This window comes from Thunnus thynnus, chromosome 21, assembly GCF_963924715.1.
Source record: "Thunnus thynnus chromosome 21, fThuThy2.1, whole genome shotgun sequence".
In the NCBI taxonomy this organism is placed as follows: Eukaryota; Metazoa; Chordata; class Actinopteri; order Scombriformes; family Scombridae; genus Thunnus; species Thunnus thynnus.
In genome coordinates this window covers 11,761,599-11,786,562 of record NC_089537.1, presented here as the reverse complement: position 1 = coordinate 11,786,562, position 24,964 = coordinate 11,761,599, and the positions used below count along the sequence as shown (strand labels likewise).

Below are 24,964 nucleotides of genomic sequence, written 5' to 3'. Positions count from 1 at the left end.
ACAATAGCTTTTTGGTCATGGCTCACAACGTCCACACTTTACCTCTACAGACAAGGGTCATCAATTTTATTGTTTAAAAGTCATTCTGCCTAACCTTTATTGACTCCATTTTCTTTCATTTCTTGACCTAACTACCCGTTCAGTTCTCGTCTCCTTCTGACTCAATGGCTTCGGTGCATATGTATTCACCACGCAAGACCTCTCTCGTTTCCAGTGTTCCTTTCATTGTTGTCTCATTCCTCACGGACAGTTCTATTTCTGTAATGGTGCATGGTCAATCATTATCTCCGTACCACACATTTGTCTAAGGCATTTGCCCACATACGGATGGAGCTTTTCACCTTGGTGTCACCTAGACTTGCCTTGTCCTGAGTATTTCTATCTGTCTGAAATCTCAAACCAAGTCAGGGCTTACCGAGTTAGCACAGCTAGCCAAGCTAAACTGCCACCCACATAAATACCTGTGATTCAATGGGAGGAAGTGTGCCCACAGTGGAAATGATAACAGTGGAACTGGTCTAGGCCTATATAGCCAGGGGAGTGCTAGTGTCCCTCCTCTGTCAAAGTAAAAACAGTGAGGTGCTAAACACCTTCCATCCCAGCAGTGGCAGGGGGCTCACAATGCCATTAGAAAATTGTGGAGAAACATTTGTGTCTATTCCTCAGGCTGGTTATGCTGCAAGTCTCCCTGTGTCCAGGGATGCCAGTAGGACAGAGAGACGGGGTGGGTGCTCTACGAGGAGGATCAAGGAGAGATACAGGGTTCGGGTGGAAGGATGTGATGCATGTACTGTGCTACTGTCTATGTGGTCTGACCCCAGGATTGCTCTTTAACTACTTAACGGCAGGTGTAGTATACTGATGACCCCAAAACAAACAGGGGAGAACAGATGATGGTACTAATGACTGTATACGCATTAACATACACACAGACATGTGCTCATGCAATGACAAAAACATACACTAGCACAGATACGCACATACACAATCACATGTGATAGTAAAGAAAAGTAGACCAGGCCTTGATGGGTTAAATGGCCTCGTCCCCCCTGTGTTGAGGGGGAATGTGCTCCTGTGCTGTGAGCGATCGCTTCCTCTCTCTGGGGCTCCAGCATGGGGCCAGACTGGTGGCTGTTAGCTGGAGATGGATGACTTCTCATCCTGCCTCTTCCGACAAGTAGAGAGCACAGGCAGAAAACAACATAGAAAACCTGAACATGGAGCCAGGAGTAGGACTTTTATATGTACAGGGGGGAAAAAATGACAACGGAAAAGCAGAAGGGAAACATGAATCAGCATCATGTCGCCTCCCTTTAAAAATAATATCAGAGCATTGTTGAGTAAAGATGTCATATAATGTAAGATAACATGTTTTTTAATGACTTTTAGTACATTAATGAATGTGACCCCTGAAATATCAACTTTGATGGACAGACAACAGTACATAGTACAGTAGATAATTCCCCCTAACTACCTATATTTTATCACATGGGGGATTGTATTTACCTATATGTATTACTAAGTGTGGGTGAGATAAAATCCTCTATCAAGGTACAGTATATGTAATTTAGTATTGTGATAGATATATATTTATAATAATATTCAGTTGAAAAACTGCTTATAGATAAAATAACCAGATGGGAAAGCTTGTTTTTCAGTTAATGCAGTGAATTAAATACCTGAATCAAGGTACTTCATGATATTAATGAATTAAATCCAATAATGCCATAAAGCAATCTCGATCACTGATTACAAGCAATGGCTTGATATGCCGTGGGGTTTAATTTTTTTATTTCAAATTGAAGTTACAGTTTAATGTGGAAAAGAAATGTAATATTAGATTTGTAATTATCTGTTCAAGATTCTGCAACAGGCCATGCCTGTACTCCAGCAGGGGGCATTCCCAAAATGCACTGTCCGTGGCCTGTTGCCCTATCAGTAAACTAGGCTATTGTTGTTGTCTTCGCCAAGGCAAAATGGAGAAAACTAGTGAGCCATGCTGAATGGATAATCATGATGCACCAAACCATTTGAAAAGTAATGTTAGGAAGCATTCTGGATTTGACACCATGGGTGGAAAAATGGAGGATAAAAGTGAGGCTGTTTGTTGACTTCTCAAACAAATTATGTGTTAGTTTGAACAGCCCCTGATACACCCAGACATATTAAGGGCATAGCTATCTCAGTATAAACTTTATAGAAAAATCTCAATTTCTGCTATATCCTATGCTATAGCCAAGTAACCCCACTGACTATAATATAGCTCAAATGTTGTCTGCAAGGCGCTGATTTGAAAAGAAACATTAAACTTATGCCATGCTCCTTTCTCCATGTGTGAGACCACATGAGCCACTGCACTTCATCTTTACTCTACATGGTCTAAGAATGGAGGTCACCCTCATAGCCCAGTACAAAGAGTGGACTGATTCTGCAGTGTTGACTTTAACATAATGTCCCGCCTTCCCTCCACAGTGCTCAGAGAGGCCTGAACAATGTATCTAAAGTGAAGTTCTCTCAGCAGGTGGAGGTTCAAACGGGTCCCAGACCAGAGGCACCTCGGGAGGGATCGGATGGCTGCTGCCTTCAGGCCTGGCCAAAGTTTGACCCGCACTAAAAAACAGGCCTGTTCCAGACCATTGCTGCTCTCCCCCTGCTAAAACAACACCAGGGAAAGTGTGCGTCAATATAGGTATAGTTTTGGGGCGTAAATGGTGTGTGTGTGTGTGTATGTGTCTATGAGTGGTGAAAGAAGGGCATGTAAAGGTGTATAAGCACCTGGAAACACTGACCCAAACGTGGGTAAACACACAAATGAGCGCCTCATGGGTTTCCTTCTTTGAACTCATGTGACGTGCAGCTGAATGTGTCAGTGCACAAACATATGACCCATGTGTTTGAAGCATTCTTCATGTGAGGTCAAAGATGTGTGTATTCATACGAGTCTACACATCAAAGTGTGATGTTTAAGCTGCTTTGTGTTAGGCACTTTCAAAATTTATCATAATGACATTTGGTATAAGTGGTTATCTAAACTTCCATGAGTGTTTTATAGCAATTATTAAATCTGTTCTCTTTCCTCATCTCCATAAACATAAGGAAGTTCAAGTTTAATTTACCGTAGTTTCAGAAGTACATCTTTTTTTCTCATATGTACCTTTACTTTTATGATTATCTTTTGGAATAACATTAGTGAGGTAACTATGAAACACTGAGAATAGATCAGACATATGATAGGGCTGGGACTACTGAACATCTTAGCGGTCGTTGATGGCCACCAGCTGCTAGGCCCCGCCCTTTGGTCAGTGACTGATGGGCCAAACTTGACCTTCTCTCTGAACGGCAAGGGGTACGGGGCTGGGGATTGAAAACATCCTCTCGGAGTGATGGCTGTTTCAGAGGCTGGAGACATGAGAAACATGGCCTGCCAGTCACAAACCCTCTGTGGTATCAAAAAGAGCCAGCAGTGGCATGCCAGACATGTCACCCATGCGCCAGGCGTACTTTCGGAGGCCAAGCTGAGCCAGCAGGACACAACCGGTTATTACCAGATAGGAAAAAAAATTAGAAATTCAAAACTTGAGTCTTTTTTCATTGACTATTGCAATACGTAAATGTGCTTATGTAGTACTAGCAGAGCAGGCTGCAGCAATGTGAGCAATTCTACTCCATATTCTGCCTCTTGGATATTATCCAAGATTCAGCAAGACATCTGCTCTATTGACAGAAATGTCATAGCTTAGTGACTGACAAAAGGATTGAGGAAATATGAAATCTGTACTATGTGCATGTATCCATGTAGATACAGGGATAGTCCTAAGATCATGTTCATTAGTGCATTATCCGCTGCTGTCTATATGAGAGAGGACTTTCAGAACATAAAACATCTGTGATCGTGTGATCGGTGAATTGTCTGGAAAACAGGAGAAGGATGATGTGTGTTTTTAGTTTGACAGAGCTCAACACTACTCACTGTGGTAACAAAGGAGATCAGTGGCCCTGGCTGGCGATTCTTTATGAAATCAATATGTGGCTAGTAATGACACACACACACACACACGAACCTAAACAAAACAAAAAAAACAGTTCCCAATGCATGGCTCTCTATAGACGATCCAGTGTATACAATATTCTGTGATTTTAGGAAACAAAAAAGGAAAGGGAGTGGGAAAGGGGGAGACAACAGTGAAAGCACCTTTGATTGTAATTGACAAAAAGCCCATTTTGGGGATATGGGGGTGGGCTTTACTGTATGTGGGTTGGATGTTTGATTTGCCGCTGATTTGCAGTGTCCCGCAATTTAAATCAGCAACATGAACTCTAAATGGCGTCTAGAGGTGACTTTGTTTTTCCCTTTTTGGGAGCGTTGAGGCTGGGACAGAAAGAAGAGCTATTTCTCTGGATCCTATATTTGGGTGTTACAATTTATAGCGCATTTGAGGGAAGTACCACGCGTGGGAGAGTAAGCCATCCAGTGCTGATTACAGGGAGTTATGTGGTCTAATCCCAGTCCAATACACTCCCTCAGCTACCTCAAGAAGTCATTATGACTTCTCCTCCGGTTTTCAGGCAATACTGGGGAGCTCAACTGATCAAACCACAGCTGCGGTTGGTGGTGACCTAGCAGGCAAAGTAACATGTGAAAGTGTCACAGAGCTCCGAGGTCACACTGTGGTGTGGAGAGACTTCTCTCACCATAGAAGCAGGTACGACAGAGCGAGCTGTGCAGTCCCACTGAAGGGAAGAAGCTATACAGTATGTGACTTGGGGATTGGGTTGAGTTAGCCACATATAATGTTAAAGGGGACATCTCCTGATAGTCATGCTTGAGAAACGGCATGAGAAAATGATGTGCACCCAGGTGGTCAAATGCTCTTTTTGTCTCTCAGCAGACAACCAGTGCTGCTTTTGTTGCTGTTCATCACTTTGAAGGAGGACCCATGGTGGGTGTTTACGGTTCCTCGCTTCCCCTCGGTTCTGCATGCTTCCATGCTCCCCTCGCCAAACGAGCAGGAGCTTTTGTTGTCGGAGGGGAAGTGAAAACTTGTAAGGGCTTATAATATATGGTGTGAATATATGGTGTGTGAATAATAAACCATACATCTATTCAAGTCATGCTACTTTGAGTCCAGACTCTCTCATCTTCTACATGCCTCTCACGGAGACCCCATATGGGCACCCATTTAATCTATATAATAACAAAAAAAGGACACTCAATTTATTTTATGCCATATTATATGTATGCAATAGTGGTCCTATTGGGCACACAGGCTGGAACATATTGTTGCCAGTCATTAGGCCTAGATTAATACTTGCATAGATATACATATACCCAACAGAATGATATTGCTCTGAGTTGGCATCCATAAATTGTGGAGATATAGTGTCGCTAGATAGAAGGCATATGGCCATGGTAGGACACTGCTCCTTGTAATTGAGCAGCAGAGCAAGCAGTCCATAAAGATGCCAAGACATAGTTAAATATTTATGTAGATGAATGGAGTAATAAATAAACGGTTAAATGAATAATGGCTCGACTAATGTGATCGCAATAGATAAGTCATGTTTTATTCAGGACCTCTAACCCGTTTAGAGAGAAACGGGCCGTTATTTCAATGAGTCGTTTGTTTAAATTCCCTATGTGTGAAAGTGTAGAGATGCTACTTTGACAAAACTGCATTTCCAGCAGTCAGTTCAACGCTCTTAATAAAGTTATGCACACACATGCTTTTATGCTACTGTACGAAGTTGCCTTTGGGGATTGCAGGTAATATTTCTCTGGTTTAAATCAAATATAGTCTGAAAATCCAAAATCACTACTAAATGGTTGTGTTGTAAAATCCGAGCTAATCAGCACAGCTCCCACCCTCATATTCTCTGTATTGGTATATTAGTGTTCCTCTATCTAACAAAACCATTTCCTCCCTTTATAGACAGATGAAAGTCGCCCTGTGCTTTTCTCCTGTGGGGATATTGTATGTCTCTGGACTCCCCACTGAGCTTGACCAGATTGCTGTTTTGGTATGCCCTCTACAGGCTAAAACTGGAACTGAGAGGTCACAGGGAAGTGGAAAACCGTCCTCTGAGATCACCTTTTTAAAATGACTATTAATGACCAGAGGCATTATAACCAAAGGAAAACATTTAGTTTGAAGATGTCATTCAGTCTTCAAATTAACAAACAATATTACTACAATTTGAAGAAACCTTTTTTTAAAAAAAAGAAATATTTAATAACTAAAGTCAAACACCGCAAATATTTTATTTTTGGTGAACCACAAAAAGAAGTCACTGTTATTATTGTATCAGACTCAGATGCTGCCTCTTAAAATACTTCCCGAGTGGTCACGAGGGAAAAACTGTCAACAGCATAGACATCGAATCCCACTGTGAAGTCAGGACCACATCAGACATGAAGCTGTCCACAGTATGCCATCAGGATTTCACTCTTTGTCCTTCACATTCATTTCTCTTCTTCTCTGAATGAAAAAAAAAATACTAGTGTGCTATTACACAGTCCTGAATATAATCTGTCATAATGTAGTTGTCTCAATAATTTGTATATCAAGGAATTTCAAATAAATCCTCATTACTGTTAATCAGATTTTTGTTGTTGGTTTACTATTGATTTGAAGTGTTCCAAGTGAAACATTTGATTAATTTTTTTTTTTTTTTTAATTGTTTCATATTCTGTAATGGGAATAATTTTCAGTGAATAAATAATCTTCACAGGGCTCTGGGGGTGCCAAGACAGCTCACATTTCATAAAACACTTTACTGCATCTAAAAGATGCAAACAGAACCACTATATAAAACCATACAGGATTATAAATGACCCCCACGCATATCCTCTATGACTACTTTAAGCTAATGTCACCAGGAATGTGTTTTAGATTCCCTGTGTGCAAAACAAATAGAATTAAATTTGGTTTTATTCCTCTTGTGAACATTCACAGTAAAAGAAATGCTCAGTTTATCTAGTGTATAGATTGATAAATTCATTTGCACTTTGGTGCTTTTTTGACATAATGTGCCTTTGTGGTGTTGATTATTGTTGCCCAACTATCATTGTGTATTTCAACTTTTTTTTTAACACTGTCATATTTGTATTTTTAGTTTCTATGTGTGTAAATGAATTGTTTGTGTGTGCAAACTTGCTCGCCTCATATTGCCACTCGAGGGATGCATAAATAAATATTTTTTATTGAATTGAATAAAAGTATATGCAAAGAGGCATTGTTACTTTTTTAGGAGAAATTAGGTGAAAGTAAGAAGAAAAAAGCAGAGAAAACTGCACAATTTCATGATTGGTCTGTAAGAACAGCATATTTTGGTGGAGGAAATCATGTTCAGAGGGCATTGTTGTTTGTATTTGTGTGCTTGTTTGCCTGTGTGTTCATGAGTGTGTGTATTTCTCTGTGTATGGCTGAGTGTGTATTTGTCTAGCCTTTGAAGGCTCTGCCTTCCCCTGTGCGTCTTTATTGTGGGGCAGCTGAGGCCCTGCCTGTAGCTCTGTCCAGCACCGAGACTCAGACACCAGCTGCATTCACCGTCACAGACCTCTGCCGGCCTTTGATGTCCGCTCTGCTGCCCAGCCCCTGACCACAGAGACACCACATATCCACCAACCATTTTGAGTAAAAAAAAAAAAGGCAGAAACAACTCACTCCTATTTACATGTTTTTATTATCTAACGGGAGAGGAGAAGTTGTTTGATATCCGTGGACAAAAAACAAGCTGTTCGGGTCTGGGCACTCTGGGGTGTCTGACTGATTGACTGCATGGGCAAAGTTCCCAGGGTCTGTCTTTGTGTCCAACTGCTTTTCAAACAGCCCCAGGCTTGAGAGAGTTTTGCCTCGGGCAGAAAAATGATAAATTAGAATTACATTTTACCAAATCAGAGTGTCTAGGTTGGACTAGAAAGGTGCAAGAATGAAATGAGATAGCCTTTTATCATCTGGAATCAAAGGACAATGATGTTGACGTGAATGTATTTGTCCTTTGGAAGAGTAATCATATGAATATGCAAAATAAAAAAACACGGCTTCCTGCTGCTGTTTTGATGCAGTTGATAGGACACTTTTGAATTTGATTTGGTTTGTAGTTTACATTTTTGCATATTAGCAATGTGCAGCCTAAAACACCATATTCTAATAGTGCTTGATGATGTGTAGTTTGTCTGCTGAATGCCCTGTCTAATTAATATACAGTATATTAATTACCTAAATCTTATCAGTTTATTTGATGTAGAATTAAGCATGATATATGCAGCTATTAAAGCATATAAAACCAAATATTACTCAGATCAGTTCGCAGTTTGCTATTATTATCATCACACTGTTGTCACTGCAGTGCAATTATAAGTTAAAGTCAGAGATGTGCTCATCATAGGACTCAAACTCCAGCATTCCTGCCTCCCCCTTTCTCTCACTTTCCTGTAGTTAGCTCCTTACAGACTGTCCTTCAAGACAGCAAGGTGAGTACAGAGCTGTCCAGTAAGTGTGCAGCCTGTGATGAGTGGAGCAGAGGGGCCGCCATCAAAGATATGACTTCTTAAGAGAAAAAAAAAAAAACGAGTAATAGAAAGGAAAGAGGGGGGAAAAAAGAGAAAACAATATGAACTGATCCTATTATTCTTTGTGCTTTCATCATTGAGGTTTTAGAGACATGGTTTGTATCATATCCTCTCAGAAATTCACCAGGTAATGACATTTCCATCAGAGACTGCAGACAGATGACAGAGACATCCGTGTAAACCCCCGGATAGCGGCTCGCTTCACGACCGTTGTTAGCCTTAAAGCCCTTGCGCAAGCAACTCACAAATGCCTAATGGTCTTTATCATAAATATCAGTACTGCAAAGGTTATAGTTAGATAGATATGTCCCTGTGCCCCATTTGGTTGCATAGCAGACACTATTGACTGATGCTGCTTTCAAATAGGTGGAAGCACATTGATAGAGGAGGCTTAGAGCTAAATAACAAGTAGGTTACTCTCAGGGTAATCTTAATGCAGGTGAAATATCTACTCGTGTGTAAAGGTTATCTCAATATAACTTCTGCATTGTTCTCTCAAATCTCAGCAACCTCCCGAGTTAAACTAATGGAAGACCTTGCCATTTACAACGCCATATGACTTAGAGGCAACACTGAAAAAATAGAAATAACTCAGAGAACATTCTGCACCAACACATAACCCTCACAAAGAAGCTTTCTCCTCTCTAGCAGGAGGACTATGGACATACTAGAGAGACTATTTAAGTTTTGACTAATGGTTTACTTGACTGAATTATAATCACATGATAATATCTATTGACTACCATCGATTTGCTATTAGAGGACTAGTTTAACCCTGATTTATAGCAGTAGACCTATCGAGTTCAAGGCCATAAAGGGATCATTGACAAGCAACAATAGCCCTTCTTAACATGCCCCTAAGGTTCCCTTCAGCACCAGATCAATAAATGACCTCTATGGCTATTATTTACTGGCAATACCATTTGGCCTTTTTCTGAAAATGATGTACAGTATCTGTCTGGGAGGAAAAGGGATACATTGTTCTTAACCTTGAGCTAATAGGCTTTTGCACACTTGAATAATCGGCTTTGACTGACGTGTAGGAGAAATAAAGGTAGTAAAGAGCGGAATATGCTGTATTTCCTTTATTTCTTCTTTATCCTCTACTATATTATTAATATTATATTGTGGGTTTGTACTCTGCAAACAACACTAGCTTAATTTCTCTTCCTTACAAGTACATTATAAGTAGGGTATTTTAGGATCAATGCTACCATAACAAAAAACTTACTAAATGTTTCCTCCGTGCATGTTGAGTGAATGGTATATAAACAAGTTAAAAGTAAAGTTTAAAAAAAGTCTGTGGTGAATTTAATGTTGGTAACTTTTTAAAATCTCTATGAAATTAGTTATTAATTTCTACTGTAAGACATCTTGGCTTTGGTTTACATACATGTTATAATATCCAAGTCAGTAGTGTGCACAGGAGCTATGGAGGCTCCCCATTAAGGAGGACCTGGGGGGACAGAGTATCTCTCACAGAGTGACCTTTATTATGAACCAAGCCTGTGGGTCATTGGATGTGACACATATGTATTAGGCTGATTAAGGCCCCGGCCCTGACCGGGGTCCGCAGGTGTCCAGCAGCATGACACCGGCCTTTCTCTGTCCGAATTAAGAGTAAATAGCGGAGGCATGAATGTGACCTTTTTAGTCAGAAGAGAAAACGACTTTACAAACCAGCCAGTCTGAAGAAAGACTGACTCTTCGAGTAGAGCTGTTTTCTTTAGAATAAAGAGGGTAATATGTGCCAACGCTGCTTATTGTAGATGGTAATGTTGAAATGATAATGGAATATATTTTGGTTGAATGCAAGCTTCCAACTTTCCTTAAAGGTTTTACGTGCAGCACATGATTGTGCAAGAATACATGTCTGCAGCATGTGTCTGTCGGTCAAGAGAATCCACTCAGACAGGTGATGTGGGTGAGTAATCCATTAGAAGGATACAGAATCCCTTCCTCAGCAGTGCACAGTTTGAGTGCGCTCAGCAAGACCTTGAAGGGCCCCAGAGCCAGGGCCTGTCAAGCCAGGAGGCAGAGTGATGGAGAGCCCCCACCATGGTGCACTGGACCCTGGCTCTCACCCACGCACTGCCACTGAGGCTGCACACTCAGGGGCCTATGGTCACTGCAACACAATCCAGATGTACTCTACTGTGCGTGTGGATGTGTGCAGGTATGCATGTGCTGGGCGTGTGTGCACATGTTCTTCTCACTAAGGGTATGGGAGTGTGCCAACAAAGGGTCAATGTAGATTAAGATATTTCCTGCCAGTCTCCTGTCTGTTTGTCTCAGGGGCTATTTGGGATATTTCCATTATTGCAGAAAAATTCACTCAAATCCCTCAACCTTGTCAGCCAATGACATGCAGTCCCAGAGGACATTAGGCTTTAACTCTGAGGGATGTTAATGAAAAGGCAACCAGCTCCCTGAAGAAATACCACTATTGCTGCTCCAGATAATGGCCATGAGACTGAAAGCAGGGCTTTTTCTTGCACGGAAAGTTTGCAAGAGTTGAAAAAAAGATATCATTACTGTTGATCTGACACAAAAACTATGATATTCACAATATTTCACAATAACTAGACCTGACAAACAAAGTTTTTGTTAATGTGGACAGATTTCTGACAGAAAACCGATACCATCCCTGTAGTATTACAGAAGATGGCAAAAAGCATCATCAATGATTAAACATAGCAGTCTGACCCAACAAGAAACATGTGCTTTGCTGCAGTGCGTGTGTTTGCCTGTCTTTGTGCACAAAGTTACCTGCAAGACTGTCTTGTAATACGTGATATACCTCCTGAATGTTTGGAACTATAGTAAATTACGTCAAATAAGCAATAAGCCGCCACCACGGTGAGAATAATGCTGCTCTTATTATAAATCTGATCTCACAGGACTTATTAAAGCAAAAGGAGAAGCTCAACTACACTAATTGGCGCAATGATTTTTTTAACAAGTGTGTGTGATAACTTCTCCACCAATTGCATTGAATAAAGACACTGTGGGTTGTTATGAAACTGAATCAATAATGTAGAGCACTGCTGTGTCTTTATTGCATATCTAGGGAGCTACCGATTCATAAAAAAAAGAAAAAAAAAACATACATTACATTAGGGGATTTGCTTGCCTTGGGGTTTGGGTTATTGACCAATTTAAAAATATGTAACATCAAAGTCTTTTGTAAATATGTCTGTTAATTTATTGACACATGCATCAACAATAATGATTCATTAAAGAGTAAAGAAATTAAGTTATTAAGAAGTGATTCTTAGTTGCAGACACAATGCCAAACACTTGGCTTAAACTTGAGCAGAGTGTTAAAAATATTAAAAAATTGCATAATTATCAAAGCTATATATCCTGTGAAAAGCTACTAAAATGCCATCTCCACACATACAGTAGATTAACAAATTAACATCTTATCACCGTGTTATGATATCACTAGGCTGATATTTCTTTCATATATATGTGTGTATATGCGTGTGTCTGTGTGCGCCCTGCCAGCTTGAAAATCAGTTTGGGCTGTGAAATCCCTGTCAGTGCCCAAGGCTTAGACATTCTGATCTGCTTGGGAAAGCTGCTACACTAATAAATGGCATTAACCCGGAACGGTCACATTGTCTCACTGTAAATGTTCTATTCATTTTTCATACTTCTGAGTGCAGCACTCCTGCTCTCGCCACTGTTATTCTCTTCATGAAATCAGAATCAAACAGATCGTCCGCTACGTAGTCTCGCAGTAAGACCCATTATTTTTCCCACAGAACATGGCTGCCTATGTGGGTTCTTCTGGAAGGATTAGTCCGACATTAGGGGAAGAACTCATCTTTGCTGTCAAAGCCAGTCAGATGAGAAAATGGATGAAGATGGGACCCAGATATGTTTAGTGCAGCTACTGTAGCTCAAAGATAGCGCTATGGCTAGCTCAGCTCAGCCAAAAGCCACAAAACACCTCACTAATGAGGTCACAGTTACATGTTATCTTTTTTATTTAAAGGATAATTCTGGTTTATTACAAACTGAGTCATATTTTCATAGTTATGGTTGTTTTCATCAGTTATGAAAATGCTGAACAAGTTTCAAACAACCCATTACACATTATTATAGGTGTGTTAACTTTTAGTTTTGCCTCCAAATAAAGTGATAATCTGTATAATCCTGTTGGTTTAAGCTGATTGTCTGAAAGGTTGTGTTTCTTGCCCAGTAAGATGTTGTTGTAGCAGCGATTTTGCAGACTTCAAAGATTTCACCAATTAACTTAGTAAGCACAAAGTTACCATAGCTGATAACTGTTTTTTTGAAATTGTGTTATATATTTTAAATATTGAAAAATAAATTGCATCATATATTATCATAAAGCTACAAAAATAAGTCCAGAGTTGCAATACACCAAAGCTATCCTTTAAAATGTAAAATTCAGATATGCGTTCTTGGCTAACATGCATAAGGCAATTACTACATAACATCACAATAATGCTGACTCATAGTGTTGCAGGTTTGCAAACTGTGGTTTCTCTTTAACAAACCCAAGTGACTATGGATGCACTGTGTTGGTGACTATTACTGTAGCTTGCTGTAGTTCAGGCTCTTATTTACTCCAGTATTAGAGTTGTTTAAAGGTTTATTTTTCTTCTGTTTGAGAAAGCAATACTAACATTTTCCCCAATGCTTCCAGTCCTTGTGCTAATGTACAAAATACACTTGACCTCTGGAGATAAAACCCATCAATCTTCTCATTAGACTTGGAGTCCCATGGTAAACAACTCTAAAACATCGGCCCGTTTCTTCAAATCCACTGAGCTTTAACCCTGTTGTAGATTTTGAAGATTTCAGCATCAAATATTTGTACAGCTGTATTCTGACGGTAGCATAAGTTAACCAGCTACCATCAAAATATCATTAACAGTAATTGCAACTCTCTGTGGATCTCTGCCCTCTAGGTGTTCAGGCCATCAGAGTTGGTTATGTAAAGGAGGACATGATGACAGTTTGTAATATATGTGTGTAAGTGTGTGTGTATGTGTGTGTGTGTAAGAGAGAGAGAGAAAGGTGAGCGTGGTCGGTAGCTTGGACAGTTCGCGACCCAGCAGGGACATTGGCGCTCCGGCTGGGTAGGTAATGATATCAGATGCCACACTCCACAACAACAGGTGCCTTGGCACTGCCACCTTCTACCTCCACGCTGTGTCAATGACATCAACACCGACCCACCGGTTAATTATAGATCACCAATCCCCTGCTCTTCACTGTTCAGCCATGAGAGGAGGAAGAGGCTATAGGGGACATGTTCTGTTGAAGCAGGTTGACAGGTTTGGTACGGAAGATGAACCATGAGTTGACTTGATGGGGGTTTTTTCCCCCCTTTTTTTACAGTTAGTGTTTTTTGTATCAGTGTCAAAATGTCAAAGAAAACTCATCTCAGTGTCAACAAGAAAGCTTTTGGATTTATTTGAGTGAACTTTGCTTGAACTTCCAACCATCCAACTATGTAGTGTAAAGCTATAAAAGTCAAAAACTACTATTGTAAAACTGTAAAGCATTTTGCACAATTAAAGGACCAGTGTGTAAGATTTACTGGTATCAATAGGCAGAAATAGAATATTCATAAGTATGTTTTAATTAGTGTATAATCATGTGAAAATAAAAATTGTTGTGTTTTTGTTACCTTAGAATGAGACCTTTAGGGAGTGGGTCCTCTTCCGTGGAGTCCGCCATGTTGAACCGCCATGCTTCTACAGTAGCCCAGAACGGACAAACCAAACACTGGCTCTAGAGAGGGCCTTTTTGCGTTTTTTTGCAGCCACCGTAGGTTCTCCTACATATTTAGAAGGGGAGGGGGAGGGGAGAGGTATTCAGTTGGTTTCAATCTGCAACCTCACCGCTAGATGCCACTAAAAATCCTACACACTGGTCCTTTAATAAGTGAGCTTTAACAATACAGCTTTACTCTCAGTGGTGACACTGACAAAACCATTGCACTGCAAATAAATTTTAAATATTGGATGACGAACTGAACGCAGCTTCTCATTTTCCTTTTGATAAGTGGCCAAAAATGTGATAATACACTCTGTGATAATACTTATTTTTCTATATCAGAAGAATCAGTCATGTATTATTGCTTACAAAAGGCACAAAAAAAGATGTAAATACAGTTGCAACAACACTCACCAAGACGCCTCTATATTGCAGATTATGTCCTATACACTGGTTATAATTTGGATATAACTACATATATACAAAGATGATAAAGGCTGAGTTGCAAGATTTTTTTTACATGTTTAAGTCTAGTAATAAATTCCCCTTTTTCATTCACTACTGTGCCAGTTTTACGCCATTTTTTTCCATGAAGGACATATGATTTCTGTTGTCTTGTACCTCATATGCTCAGAAGCCTTGTGACTAATTCAGTAGAAGTGCTCAGCTCCGGGGTGGAGATTGGGAGCAGATTTAGGTGCAGCATTTGGATGACCATATGGAACTCTTTGTGGCGCCAAGAGACCATGCAGCTCGGAAACCTGATCACCATCTCCCTGGTGACAGCTGGAGCCTTTACACCATCAGAACATTTGTAGACTTCTAATTTGTCATAACCACCTCCTGTGGCAAAGAAATATGCTGCAAAAATTAGGTAAGCAAAGTTTGGAATTTTTGGGACAGAGCAAGATTTCAGGAAGGGGTGGGGGGGAAGGAGATAGTGAGGAGAGGGTTAAGACACAGGGGAAGTGTGTGCATGCATGAGCGTTTGTGGGAATCTTGTCTTATGCTTACATAACTCATTCTACCTAATTAACCAAGGATCTTGGTTTAAATTATGGGTGTTTTTTCACACTAGTGCAAAAGAAACACTGCATTGTGAAGATTTCATTTGTGTAACCACATATTCACATTTTTGCCATGTCTCTGGCATTCTCAGAATACACACCGAGACTGCTCTCAGTGTCCTCTGGAGGTATGAGAGGGGTTGTCCTTGCTCCTGTCCAGTCATAATTTCACAAGTGCATGTATGAGTGTGTTTCTGTGTCTGTGTGTGCATGTAGCGCTGCACCTAGTGGTTGTCAGTCAAGCTCGAGCTCTCTCTCCCTGAAGTCCCTGAAGAGAGCTGCTGGTTATAGTAGCTTGTCAGTAAATACATCCCATTAATATTTCATGGAACTGTTTTTTTGTTGCAGCTTTCTCTTGGTGTACCTTGTTGTTTCTCCCCATTTGTCTGAATGGACCATGTACCTTATGCTCATCAACCAGAAAATGCTCAACCCACCCCTCCCCTCATTCTCCATCTCCAGTGTGTAAAGTGTTTTCTGCCTGAAGGCACAATTCTCTTGTCACTGTTGTACACTCAGGGCTTTGTTGTGGTGTGATGTAATTGTTTTGCTCTGAGACCTTTCACGGCGTGAGCCGAAAACAAAGGTTTCATGATCTATATGGCTCTTACCTTTTAAAGATTTACAGTTAGAGTGCTTTAACCATGATTGTTCAGCTAACGAATTAATGACTTTTTAACAAAGGCTCACAGTAACAGAACAGTAATTGCTTGAATATAACTCGTGTATCAGCGGTCAAATAGGTGTTATGGGCCTGTAACACCAGCAGTAAACAGAGACTCAAATTCTCATTGCACTTAGAAGAGCTCTGGGAAAGGCCAGCATTTTCTAGAGGGAAATAGCCTGAGTGTTTTTTTGTTGCACAGTGGTAATGCTCTCTAATGCTGATGGTTGACTCTCTGCAGGCAGTCTCACAATTCTCAGGTGGGCCTTCCTAAAGCACTAGCTGAATTAAGTGGATATGGCTGTGAGATTTTTAAAATGCGTCACAGCACACAGACCGCTGGTCTACCGTGACATTACTTGGTTGTTAAGTGTTCTTTAGCGGATTACAGCAGGCTTTGGCATGTTTCTGACAAAGCAGAATGGGGCTATCAAAACCAGTTGGCCTGATAGTGGACCGAGAAGTGATGTTTTTGTTAATTTAGTCCAAGCTGGCACCTCTGGGAGAACAGCAGACAGAGAAATGTCCTAGTGGGCATCGGGGATGGTTTTAAAAACAATGGGGGGAACCAGTCGTCTGGGTGCATAAAATGGAAGCTGTGTGGTTGTGTTTGGGCCACAGTTAAGCGTGATAAAACCCGTTCTGTACAGAAAGCTGTAAGGTCCATCACTGTACATCTGTAACACATTCTGCCAAAAAGAGACACAAATACAGCTTTTTTGCCTCTGCATCTTTGAAAATAGCTTTAAGTTATTGTTTTTTTCTAATTCTCAAAACACTGTTTTTGCACTGACGATAATTGAGGCAGTAAAGCAGTGGCTGTGACGTCTTTTATTTGTTCTCTGGCTTTTGAATAAAACCTGTCAAATAGCAACCAATCTTCAACAAGTCATTTCCTGACAAAAAAAAAAAAAAAAACACTTGTTCCATGTTAGCTGCCAGGCACAAAAGTCAGGGTGAGAGCAGAGAAGAGAATAAAGGGAAATAAAAGGACTGGCTTTAGAAATGCTCGGCTTCAGTGGCAAGCTAGCTGGACTGTAACTTAGATATGTAGTTTGGAGAGTGAGAGAGAGGGGGCTATGGATTTTAATCCATCAGTCGATAAAGGTCAGTGCTCGAAAGGGCTTTATTCCTCAGCTCCACATCAAAGTGTAAATCCGCTGATTGCAGGCCTTGAATGGTGAGACAACAAGGCTCCATTTGTGGTCTGTTTCTATGGCTCAGTGTGTGTAAGACCCCGCGTGCGCGGACCCATAATACAGGGAGTTTCTATCCGGGGCCCCCTAGATCAATGGGCCGCATGACCTTTGCATTGTGCTGCCGGCTTGGCCCGTGATGTCATGCCATCTATCCGGTGCTCCACTTAAAGGGGCGAAAAAGAAAAGCAAGGCAAAGTCCCACACCTTCCTCCCACTGAGCCACAGAAAAGACAGCATGAAATGCATCATCTGCAAATGTATCCACCTGAAACAGGATTTATTCCCCTCAATACACACCTTCACAGATTATGGAGCTTTCTGAAAAGTGTGTAGGTGTTTGAAATGAGATGCCTGCTGGTTAAATGCTGTATGTTGCGATGACAATTGCAGGTTACTGCTGATTCACTATTTGAATGAATGTTTGCTGACGTTAACAAAAGTCTTGTTGGCTGATTCAGATGAGCCCTATCACTTCTGGAGTGTTGTTCTGCATTGATCTATGGCTATTGAAATTAAACATGGTGCGGCAGAGAACTCTGGGCCAAGAGAAAAGAGAAGCCCTCTCATTGTTCCCAAGTGAAAGGTCCTCTTTATAGTGAGGAGAGACGATGGCAGCTGGTAGGTTCTTCCCTCTATAGAAGATAGAGCACTTTCACAGAGTTGTGGAGTGCATTTGAATGGAAATCTAAAGAGGTAGGCGTGAACCATTTGTTTTGCTATGTTTGTGTTTGCTGTCAACATGTCTGTCTGTGTTGTGGGGCGGCCGCTTTTTACTGCACAAAGTGGCTAACCCCCACCCCACCCCACCCACACACCCACCCACACGACCCCACCAACTCTGCATCTCCCTCCAAACCCAGACATAATCGTGGGGGAGGAAGAGTTCCCCAAAAAGAGAGTGCCTGGGCCATCTTTGTGGGCAGCTTTGCCATGGCGACAGATGTTGTAATTGCCAACTGATGGATCACTTGTCAAGGACGTCATTAGGATTTTGGTGGCCAGATCCATTGGAAGAGGAGAAGGGGTTAAAAGAATGACTGGGAAAAGATGGAGCTGGCTTAGGCGGTAATGGATGGGAGACCAGGTCACATACATCAGCCTTTCGACTGCAGCCATGGAGATTAATAATGTGATTGGCCACGCGTCAGAGGAGACACCATCAAGGATAAAAGAGTCTCTACTTCGGCCTCCTTGTGATGGTCCACGGTTTTCTATAAAGCATCTAAAGGTTTTTGTTGATAAATGGTCCCACAAATTCTTAACTGTTCATAATTCAAAGTTCACTTAGATTGAATAGAAAATAGAAAATATTTATGTCTCCAAAGTATAATTCCTTCATCCCAATTTAAACTGTCTAAACTCTGGGGTCCTTTCACTGAGCAGGATAAGGCGTCTGAGGGGCCCGATCCAGAGAGAGGCGCTATTCTCTGGTGGCACATTCAAGGTCATTTAGGCAAGTGTCCCCTACTTCTACACAGTGTCACTCTGCACCAAAGTAAATTGTCAGTTTGTTTATACGTGTCATTTGATTGTCTAAGGCACACCCCCCCCCCTCCACCCCCACCCCCCTCAAATGCACACACACCCACGCACACACATAAGCACACACCAAAAGCTCCCCAGAGGTCAATTAGGACAGACAAGGGGCTTTCAAACAAAGGGTGCTTGTGGCCCAGAGCAGCCAAGGGAACCACATAATTAACAGTTATAAAGTACTTTACTCTGTTAATTTAATTAGTTAATCCTTTTATCAGTAATGCTTTGTTGAAGGGAGTCATTACAGGGCTCCTCTTCCTGTGTCACACATGGACCAGGGCTCCTCTTTCCAGTGTCAGGGATGAATGGCTGGTAATGGAGATTCAGAAGTGATCTGATGTGCGATGGCTACAAAGACGCTCAGTGTGCAGTGTGATACATCTGAGGTTTGTAGGCTTGCGGAATAATGACATCAAGAAAACTTTGCCATATGTTAATCCTCCTCATTAACCTGGAATCTTGGCCTCGGTAAGGTGTAGGGATGCTACGGTGAATTAATGTTTGAAACGATTTGGTTATTTTACTTTTGATTGGACAACCACTCAACAAGAAAAGAGACATGTACAGATCAAATAAATATGAGCATTTGGTTCTTCGTCTCTGATCAAACAGAGATGTTTGAAGTCAAGCGATCATTTTCATGTGCTGCCAAGACTCATTCCTTTGTCCCTTTTTGGAACACCACCCCCTTTGCCCAAAACCCATATCTGTCTTTTTGCACTCCAGAAATTATTCAAATGAGCCGAGCTTGCCATCACATTTATTTTACAGCACCACTTGAAGCATTAACAATAACGTGCATGTAATCCTATGTGATGTAGCCGCAAATGGTGTCACCTCTTTTCAGGTGCAGCACCTTTGAACATCAAATCCCCGGGTTCAGGGGGAGCCACTAGACAGACGCCCTCCGGCCCTCGCCTCGCTGTACTTACATGAACATTAACTCACTCCTAAGGTTGGAAACGTGGCAATTCAACTTCAGATCACTCCCAGAAATATGCACAGGAAAAAAAAATCATCAAAAGGCTCTGTGTGTGCCTGCCATCACTCCCCATTTCATATTAAAGTGGTACACAAGGTCCTGCTGATTGCTACAAGCCTTACAGTCACAGCATAACACCATTACAGATGAATATGTTGGGCTAAAGATGGATTTCACAGCAACTGTGTGTAAATATTCTGACACACAGTTTGTAACACCTTCATATTTGCTATGGTGCATTTTATTGACAAACATAAGCAGTGAATGAGCTACTATTTCTTCCTGTTGCACATTCACACATCATCCACTAATTTCTATTTTAAGATACTGCATTTGTTCAGTATCTGTATCAAGATGGGTTATAATTGCTCTAGGATGTTTTGTGGCACAGTAGGTCAGTGCCAAGAAAAACAGTGAAGAGTTTGCAATCAAACAAAAAAACTCCTCATCTGACCAGATGGCTGATTGTTTACTTGTGTTGAGAAAAAAAAAAAAAGCATATCTCTGATTGCAATCACTCTCAACCATCGCAGCTTCATTAGGCAGAGTTGGAAATCATGATGATGTAGATGCGGAAACACCTGTTAGTTACCATGTTAATGTTAATCTGGACCATGAGCATCTTCCCGACATGTCAAGATGAACTCTGCTCTGCAGACCTGTCATTCTAACACTGGAGAATTAGCCCCTGGTTAATTAAATGCACCTGCTTCACCCCCCCCAACACCCTCCAGCCTTTTATTCACAAGTTAACAAAATTGAAGAACGCAAAAAATCTTGTGTTTTCCTTCAACTATTGTCCTCATCACCAGGGTTCTGTGTAAATAATACACAATGACTCAAACAAAATTACTTGCTCGCGGTACAAGACAGAGTTCTGAATTTTTAATAAAGCAATGCACACCTGAATAACACGAACCTTTATATCTTAATGTTTCATGTCCAGTTTGTGGGAAAACAGAATAATGAATCTGTCACACAAATACAAATAAAAAGGCAAGCAAATGATGAAATTATGAGAGAAGAGAGCACAATCTCTAATTGACAAAAGTCTTATTGAATATTAGATGTTATATCTGAGGATTATTTACATTTGTTAATCTTACCAAATTGAAATTGTCCAAAACAGTGTAATCTGGAGCTATAGCCCACATAACTTCAGGCTATAGGATCAAGTTAACTCCCCCAACCATTGAAAAAATGGCTCCCTTATAACGTCTGGCAGTCTTTGATGGGGATTTGTGCCCAAATGAAAATGCATCCGAAATGAGCAGCCCTCTGCGGCCCCCACAGTGTGCAAAGATGGCATACAGCAATAATCTTAAAAAATGTAATTAAACACAGATAAGATTAATACAATCAGGGAGCGATGATTGAAAGATGCTGTTGTTGTGTAGGAGGGTGGTGAGGCCCCCGGGCCCCTGGGCCCCAAAACGAGGTGGCTAGCTGTGGGGAAGGGGGCCCTTCGCACTGGGATTAGCTTAGCCAGGTGGGGGAGCTTCGTGGTTGGAGCATTTAAATTAGCGGTGAGATGACAACCCCCATTAGGAGGGATTAAAGGCCTGCTGGCAGGCAGAAATGCACTGGCACTGGCAGGGGCATCCGTCACACAAAACCCAAGGCGATGTGGCACAAGTCAGTCACTCAGCAGCCGCTGTTGTTCAATCACAATCACATATGATGCTGTAATGCAATTTCATAAAATTTATATTAACTTTGGTATTCAATTCACTGGATATCCATGGTTTTTATAGCATGATATTATAATGAAAAAGGCTCTTTTGGTTTAACAAGCACAAGGTAAATATTAAAATTCATTGTCCATGTTCGCATAAAGATGCTGGATTTTGCTTTTTACTGTGTATATTTGTTCATAACAGTACAGGTGGTTGGTTCCACTGAAGAGGTTTATCACACAAGTGACATCAAGCCAAAGTTATTCTGACCGGATAGCAACTTTATTTGTCTTTTGAACTTGTTTGGTTCAGAAAACAATTTTTATTTTATTGTTTTTGTTAGGTTGTTTTTTTTTTTTTTTTAATAGACCTGCCCTTTTCCATGGTTCTGTTTCAAATGTGGCTATAGCTATAGTAGACCAACTATGCTGCCCTCTCTTAAAGTTAATTCAAAAGGACAGCGCCCAGGTTCAGGGGTGAGATTGCACAGAAGCCCAATCACCATGGAGGTCCCTGCAGAGAATCTGTCTGTCGGTGGGATTGTGCAAACGTCAAAAAGCTGCAAGAGGAATTACTGGCTTACTGCCACCTGACAACGGCACTTTTTGTTCCTGATGCATTCCCAAGTTCTGAAGGCAGAGGAAAACAAAACAAAAACCAGCAATCCGATTAAAACAATCTCCTTGAGTCCTGATTAACATACATTTACATGAGAATAGCCCTCTGTGATTAAACAGTGGTAGGTGAGTCCAGCGCCCTATGTGGTGCTATGGCCCCTCAGAAGGAGGCCCACAATGCACTGCACAGCGCTGCACGCCACGAGCGAGGAATCTTCCCTGCCTGGCTGGATCCAGGCTGTTTGGCCTGCGCTGCTCATCGTAAATGTGTCATCTCTCCCACGGCAGCTTACAAACAAGAACTTTTAAAGCCCACCACCTGCTGGAATAAGAACTGGGATCAGTATGGGATGAGTGGATCGTATCTCTATGCAAACTAACCGATGACAAGTTCCAGATAGACACAATAACAGCCGAGGGTAGAAACAAGAAACGCCAAGCTGCGTGGGACCCTCCCTCTAAAATACACACTTAAAAAGCTAAGATTTATGATTTAGCATTTCATGGTCACAGTGATTTTCTTGTGTGATGAATATATAGACATCAGTGTTATGCCCTTGCCTTATTAGAGAGGTGAGGGCTTCAAAACAAACAATGACAGGCTCTGCAAGGGTGTCAGTAACAGCTTGAGATGGCGGAGAGGAAAAAAAAAAAAAACGGAGATGATAAAAAAGCAACTGTAGACAGACAACGTCAGATGTCACTGTTTGGTATTTCTACAAAGCTCCAGAGAGAGGCTAGCCTGGAGCCATCGCAGTATTTGAGACAAATGAAGTGAGAGTGTGCAAGCTCCTGTGCCAACCTGGGCCTTCTCTCTTCCCCTACAGTATGCTGAGCTCTCCAGCGGGCAACAGGAAATCAAACAATTAGCAGGAGGGAAGTAAAAGGTCCTTTTTCGCCCTCTGGCACTTGTAAACATAGTAACAGTGTTTGGAAAATGCTGTCGTCATCATGCAAAGTTCTATTTTCAGCTGTATCCGGCATCGCTATCAACCACCACATCCTGACAAACAAAAAAAAGGAATATATAGATTGCAAATGTGTAAAACTGCTTATTATTTATTCATTATTGGGGTAAAAAGCAAAATCCCTGAATAAAATTCCTAGATTTAATGAGAAATATAACAGTTTCCTTATTTGTAATTTGCAAGATGGGAATTAATTATTCATACATTTGATATAAATCCACAAACCAATTCCCATGTAAGTATATTTAATAAATATATTTAATAAGCCAGAAATGAAAAAAGTGATTGCAAAGATTAGAAAGACCTCTCCCAGTTCTATTAATTATACTGTTCATACATTTCAACAGCAACATAATCTCTCAAAGTTTATCCTCTTCATCCCACAAACTCCAGTGCAGTAAAATAATAACTGGAATTAAAACAATTATATCAACAGGCTTCTAATGTACAGATTCAGTAGAGGTTTAAACATAATAAACATTCACAAATGATGATTAAACACAAACAAGTTAGTGGCTTAAGCTGAATTGTTTATTGTACTTATACTCAGCCAACTGGGCATTGAGGCTACATTAAGAACTACACGAAGTACCTTTAAAGCGTAGAGCAAGAACATGAATCTCCTCATATCGCAGCAGACTTCAACGTGCTCTCTAAGTGGAATTCTTAACTATGGGACCCCTTCACAGCGAGGAGTTTCTGTTTACATAAAAGAGCCGGCCAAGGTCTGGGACATTGCACTCGGGACTGGGGCATCCCAGTTCTCTGTCTAAATGGAACGGAGAAAAACATGGACGTTAATGTAAAAGCAGAAAACAAGGAATATGTGTTTTCTTACTGAGATGAAAGTTTCCAGGCTGGTTTGTTTTAAGTGAACTGAGAGCCACTGAAAATGTAGGACAATGTGCTTTTAATTTAATTGAATGTTTTCATATACAGTACATCTGTCTTAATTCCTTATTTTCATGTAGTTATGGTTGCTCTAACTGGATCAAATTGTGTTTAATTTCTCATCTTCAAAAATTCTATTAATTAATTTATTGCATGAATGCAGTAAGTGACAAATATGCATAATTTATGTGTACCTATTAAATACATAACCTCTAAAATATTTAGTATTCTATATTATAATTAAAATTAATATTATAAAGCAAATTATAAAAAAAGATGATATGACTGCCTGTAGGAATATCATAATTAACGGTCCTAGTAGAAAAATAATAACTTGGCAGAAATGGATTATTAACATCATTGTTGGTGCCTCTTAGTCTAAATGATATGTAGACCATTTAGAAAATATTCTTAACTTTTCGCTCCACTTTAAAATAAAAATAGAAAATAGAAATCACCATCATAAGAGGTAGAAAAGATAAACTTAAAAATAAACTTTTGACTCTTTGAATAAGTGTCAGAAATGTATAATTTGTCTAACAGCTACCAGAGATTAATATGTGAAAAAGGACTTCCAAGTATTCATGAAGCAGTCTGTCTGTACAGTATTTAATGGGGTTTAAAGCTCATTTTAAATTAAGGTAGATTACTGGCCAAATGCATATGAGGAGGATTTGAATAATACATGTAAGAGTGAAGCTGATGGATATTGGCAGCATATCCTTACAGTTTTTGAACTGGTATTGAAAAAAGGATTAGAGGATGTACTGTATGTCCAGACATAAAGGGTAGAAGTACATTTGACTTTTTCTTTTCCTAAAAGGCTTTTAAACGACTGTATTGAAGCGCATTGACTCGTCCTGGCTGAATAGTTGCTGACCTTAGATGTCTTTCTGCAAAAAATGACAGGGGAGTCATTTGTTCAAAGACTGTGAATATGATTGGCAAGTATATACTCTAAAATCTCTCAGTTAGCATATAAAAATATTTAAATTTAATCACTTATTGTGACACTTTGGTGAATGATTCATA

At 40.5% G+C, this 24,964-nt stretch overlaps 1 long non-coding RNA gene across 1 annotated transcript in view; it reads right to left on the bottom strand.

Annotated features, from left to right (window-relative positions):
• The window catches only part of LOC137172936 (uncharacterized), a 280,586-nt gene that overhangs the window by 6,954 nt on the left and 248,668 nt on the right, over positions 1-24,964 (bottom strand). Inside the window, exon 2 of the long non-coding RNA XR_010925080.1 lies at positions 14,244-14,393. This is a non-coding gene — a long non-coding RNA (uncharacterized lncRNA). The remainder of the gene's footprint in view (positions 1-14,243; positions 14,394-24,964) is intronic.